Source organism: Suricata suricatta, chromosome 3 (assembly GCF_006229205.1).
Source record: "Suricata suricatta isolate VVHF042 chromosome 3, meerkat_22Aug2017_6uvM2_HiC, whole genome shotgun sequence".
Taxonomy (NCBI): domain Eukaryota; kingdom Metazoa; phylum Chordata; class Mammalia; order Carnivora; family Herpestidae; genus Suricata; species Suricata suricatta.
This window is the reverse complement of record NC_043702.1, coordinates 138,999,140-139,005,139: the sequence shown is the minus strand read 5'-3', so window position 1 is coordinate 139,005,139 and position 6,000 is coordinate 138,999,140.

Sequence of the window (6,000 nt, the reverse complement as noted above, 5' to 3'; positions counted from 1 at the left end):
GTCATGCTGAGTGAAGTAAGCCAGGCAGAGAAGGACAGAAACCATATGTTTGCACTCATAGGTCTAGCAGGAAAACAAGAGAGACCTAATGGAGAACCAGGGGGAACGGAGGAGGGAGAGAGAGTTGGGGAGAGAGAGGGATGCAGAACTTGAGAGACTATTGAATGCTGAGAATGAACTGAGGGTTGTGGGGAGTGGGGAGGGGGGAAGACAGGTGGTGGTGATGGTGGAGGGCACTTGAGGGGAAGAGCACTGGGTGTTGTATGGAAAACAATTTGACAATAAAATATTATGAAAAAAAATAAATAAAATAAAACATTAAAAAAAAAAAAAGAATGTGCCCATTGATTCATGGGCTTTATGTCCAACAGATCTGATGACAAGAACTAAGTTTGGATATAAGCCCACTTACTTTGCAGCTGCTAAATAACTCAGAAAGAATGACAGAGAAGCCTGGGTTGGCTCATTGCACTGGTGACACTTCTCTTTTTTTCCCTCCCTCCGGGCCTAACGATTATGCTGACAAAGATGCCAATAAATGTAAATGCCCTCCTCTCAAGAGAGAATTATAAATTTCTAGTGAGTATAAGACATTTTAGTACTTTTAGGTCCTCAGATGCTCTGGGACACCATCATCCTTTAAGGTGGAGACGAGATGATCTGAAGTTTCACTGTTTCAGAAGGCTGGTTTCTTTCCTTGCTGCTGCTGCTCTCTGGGCCACCGGGCCATGCTGGCCACTCCGCCAGAGGTAGAGGCAACATTTGGTGCATCCTTCCTTGCCAAGGAGCAGGCTTGGTGCGTGTATCATTACATTTAATGGTGATGACTCTTCAATAGGGCAGTTGTTAGCTCCATTTCACAGATGAAGCACCCAGGGCTCCCAGGGAGGTTATGAGAGGAAATGGAGACTCTGAGGATGGCCATGTGGCTGATGTGGGGCATGGGACAGCGTGGGGAGCTATCTGTTCCCATGAACAGGACGTGGCAACTTTGGCCACCTTTTGTCCACATCTGTGCCAACCCTGAAGGTTGGGTAGCAGACTGTGCCCAAGACTGGATCGGACACTGGTCACACAAGGGTACCAGCTATCGTGTCTTGTTGGAGGACCAGGGCAAGGGTGTTTCTGCTGGGTCAGGGGAGATTGTTCTGATTAGAGCTATTTCCCTATGACCATGGTTATGGGGAGTTTTCCATTTCTTTCAAACACAGAGAACTGAAGCAGGAGGCTGACTGCCATGAGGGGTTTAGGTTGGACACAACAAAGAACTTAGTGAGGCGTGAAGATGGTAGACACAAACCGAGACCGCATCAGGCTAAGCCCTTTCCTGAGGGGCCACACTGAAAACAGCAAGGACTCCAGCCGGGACAGTCCTGTCCAAAACCAGTCCTTTCCCCTTTCACTGGAGCAAATGATCAACCGCCCTGGAAGCTGAGGCCCACCAGCACAAAGCAGTGGGTTTCTCATGGCCTTCACTCCCGTGGTCTGGGCAAAAACAAGCGGCATGGCCGTAAACCCAAGGAACTTGTCCATTATAATCTCAGTTCCTGGTACCCTAGACCCATTCAATACACATTTGATGAATGAATAAAAAAGGTCACCTGTTCTCAAAATTGTTTGTGTCCTTGTCGGCTGTGCCTTTGGCACAGATCAGGGGAATCTGTCCAAATGCAGACTCCAATTCAGACGAATGTTGCTGACTGAGCTACGGAGCCCTGTGATGTCAGCTGAGGTAGCTTCCGTGCTCAGGAGGAAGGAAAAGTGCTTTCCATCAGCTACTCCTGGCTCGCGTGGGGGAGGAGGGGGGGGGGAGAGGTACCGCTGAGGACAGACTCGTGGGCCCTCTCCTGTGTCAAGGGCCCTCAAGGAGAGATTCCTGATGAGCTCACTCCCTGAGAGACGATGCTAGCCAGGGCCAATATGCTTTTGAGCATCCCAGGGGACACTGTAACACTAAGTAGGATAGATCTGATGTTGCTTAAGTGATTCTGTGATTACAGTCATTTCTCCCTAAGGCCCTGATACCTTGGAATGTGACATTGGGGGTTTGTGTCCTCAAACAGCCTGGCTAGAAGGAGCAGTGGATCCTGCAACATGAGACAATACTTAATTCTTTTTGAGTGTAAGCTCCTATCTCTTTGAGGCCAGATATTGACTTTACACTTTAGGGGCGTATCTTTTTTCCCAATGCTCTTGTGTTCCTTTCTGGCTTCTGAGGACTAGGTACTCAATGGTTTCTGATTATGTCAAGAAGCTCTCTGAGGAGGAAGGGACATTTGCATTTCCAAGTGCTGCAAAAGGAGAGATTGCGAATGGTGGCCATTTTCTAATCACCTAAGCGCCAGTCCTGTTGCATACAACGGGAGACATTATTAGAATTTCAGGAATGCCACCTTTTGGGCTCTCTCAATAGCATTTTTTTGCTTTTTAATTTAAATACATTTTTTAAAAACATGTATGCATTTTTTGAGAGACAGAGACAGTGCAAGTAGGGGAAGGACACAGAGAGGGAGACACAGAGTCTGAAGCAGGCTCCAGGCTCTAAGCTGTAAGCACAGAGCCCGACGCAGGGCTCAAACTCACAAACCACGAGATGGTGACCTGAGCTGAAGTCGGATGCTTAACCAACTGAGCCACCCAGGCACCCATCTCAATAGCTTTTATAACACCTTCTCCCCGTTCTGTAAAAATACAAGTCTCCTGTCAAGAGACTACAATTTGCTTGAGGGCTCCCTGTCAGTGTTTTGCATTTTCCCACCCCCTGGCTCAGAGCCTGGTATTGCGTGGGGCTCACATCAGGGAGGCCCTGCTCCCCAAGTCCTCCACTTGCATTTTTACAGTAGGCTTTTCATCTATTCTTGTCCTAGGGGTGTGTGTGTGTGTGTGTGTGTGTGTGTAGAGGAGGCTTCAGAACTGACCCCAACCCATGACGTCTACCTTTGCTGCGGGCTGGGGATGGGGAAGGCAAAGCCAGGTGGGGGACACAAGTCTTAGCAATTGGTCATTACTTTGCTCATCTCCCCAGAGAAGACGAACAGGCAAAAAGCATCATTAGCGTCACCGCTCCCAGGGAGGAGGGGTGACTTGAGGTAGTACTGCCTGTCCTCACCTTCCATGACACCCAACTAGACACTATCTTCTCGTGATTCCTCAGTCTAGTTTAGCTCTATGATGTCTTAGTTTTCCATCTGAAATAGTTTTGCTTCTGGCCACAAAGAAGCTTCATTAAAATCCACCAATGAAATCTCCCAAGAAAACGAAAGGGTAAAGTAGAGAATATTTTCTCTCTGTAAAACAATCTGATTTTCTTCAACTCATCCTGACTGCTGAGGGTAGAGATGTTCATTTTGCTGACTGATCCATTTCTTAATACCAAATGAATTAGTATCATTTTACCTTTATAATTTGACAAAAATAACTGTCTGGAAACAACAATAAAAATACTTTTAGTCTCCATTTGCCAGCTAAATATCACAAGACAAAAGCAAGGCCTTGTAGACAGGATCTGAGAAGAAGACCATCCCCGAACTCATTTCACCAAGTTTCAATTTTAACCAGGACTAAACAGAGGACAGTTCTTGCACAAGAAACAGAATTGCTTTGGGGGAGGTCAGCAAGGAAGCAGGAAGGGAAAAGATATAGACTGAAAAATGTTTGGTACGTGCAGTAGATTTGAAAAAAGTAAATGTATAACATTTAGTGTTCTACATTAGAATGTGGAAATCAATGGCTCCAGGCCTTCATATATTAGTTAAGGAGAAAAAATGACTCATTGTTTATGCCAAGTGCAATTAAAAATTAAACTGCCCATAGATGAATATGTTAGACCAGGAGATACTACAGGGTAATAATGGCCTTGCTCCAGTCAAGCCAATAAAATACACAGCCCATAGAGTTAAAGGTCTTTGTGTTCTTGAGCAAGAAATGGAAAGGAAGACCATAACCTCCTGCAGTTGGGGAGGAGATCTAAGCCCATTCACCAGCCTTTTGGGCCACATACTCTGAATGTTGGTGACGGACAGAGGCTAAATCCAAGGATTAATTACAGAAAGAATAGGGCTGGGTCCCTGAGCAGTACAGTATTACCAGAAGCAAAGCACACACTCAAACCCTGAATACCTTCCTTGTCATCTAGTCTTCTATGTGAAACCTTTGGCACGTCAAAGAATTCCAATGGAGACCCTTTATCTAGAAATCTATTTAAGAGTTATCTAGGCCCTAAGGGAACAGTGAATTTTATTTCTTCTCACTCTTGCACTGTCCCAACTCTGCAGGCAATAAAATTTAACTGGACTAAAAGTAAATAAAAGATTCAGTCACACTAGCCATATTTTAGATACTCAATAACTACATAAGGCTAGTGGCTGTACTGAAAGGCCAGACTTAGAACATTTCCATCATCACAGAACCTTCTACTAGACACATGCTGCATGAATGCTACATACCAAGTGGCAGGATCCTATGATTCTCAATGCTGGCAGGCATTGGCACAGAAAGACCAAGGGATGAATATAAGGATCCATGGCAAGAAGTCTTAAAATACAACTTAAACTGACATCTCTGGGAACTTTGAGCATCTTGGTTTGCTCTTTTGGGAACTCTACTACCATGGGAAAAGTGACTTAGTGCCTCTAGCTGCAAATTACTTGCCACCTTGGCTAGTTTGTACTAGAAAGGTCACCATCACAAAATCTCTTGTGTCAAGCTGGAATAGAACAGTACTTTAATTTCTAAATAGTCAATATATTATTGTTGTCACCACTGAAGACAAGCAGTAGCTTTAGAAAGTATTTTCATAATTTTCTTCATATATGTCTTTAAATATTTTAATTAAATAGGATTTATAGTATTGGTTGTAGACAGAAATTCCATTTTGTTTAGGTCAGTATTATTTTGTTATTACTCCACATACCCAAATTGAAAATGAGGGAAGATAGCTTAAATGTGTGTTCAGTAGCAGAGGATGGGAACTTTTATTATGGATAAATAAAATGCTAAGAATAAGAACTGATCTAAAACTGTGAAAAATAGTATTCAGGAGGATATAATAATAGTAGTAACAATGCTAGCAAACTTATATATCTGTTTACTATATGTCTGGGCTGTTCTAACTGCTTTCCCTATACTAAGTCTATGTTAACTCAGTCCTCACACTGATCCCATGAAGCAGTATTATACTTCTCAACTTTAGGAGTAAGGAAACGGAGGCATAGAGATGTCAAGTGGCTTGTCCAAGGTCACAAAGCTGCGTAGTTAGGATTTGGATCCAGACAGTGTAGCTCCAAAGGCTGTGCTCTGACCCACCAGGCTATACTGCAAAGAGACTAAACACTGAGAAAAATTAGCCCTGTCTTCCCAGAATTGATCAGCCCCTTCCCTTTATTATTCATATTTGTAAATTTACAGAACATGCTCACTTCACAATCAGTATACATGGATCTTTCTCTCCTTCATCTACTCCTTTATATTCTTCCCATTTATAACTATAGTGTTGAAATTATAAACACAATTTCCCCTTACCTCAAATAACTGCTTAACAGTTGATGCCAGAAATGCAGTAGACATGATACCAAACATAAAACCAGAATTCTAATCCTGAGTCTAATGGCCATACTCAATTAAAATAGCCTTTTTTGCTTCAGAGTTATTTTCATACTTTGAACTATTTGGATTTGTTTTTATTAGTAATTTCTTTCCAAGTTTGTGGCCGGAACCCTACAGTGCACCAAATCAAAGAGTTTATAACTACAGCTTTCAAAAGCTGGTCTTTTAGGAACATAAAACTTGGGGGGCACCTGGGTGGCTCAGTCGGCTGAGCATCCGACATTGGCTCAGGTCATGATCTCGCGGTTTGTGAGTTGGAGCCCCACGTTGGGCTCTGTGCTGACTGATCAGAGCCTGGAGCTGCCTCAGATTCTATGTCTCCCTCTCTCTCTGCCCCTCCTCTGCTCAATCTCGGTCTCTTTCTCTCAAAAATAAATAAAACATTAAAAAAAATTG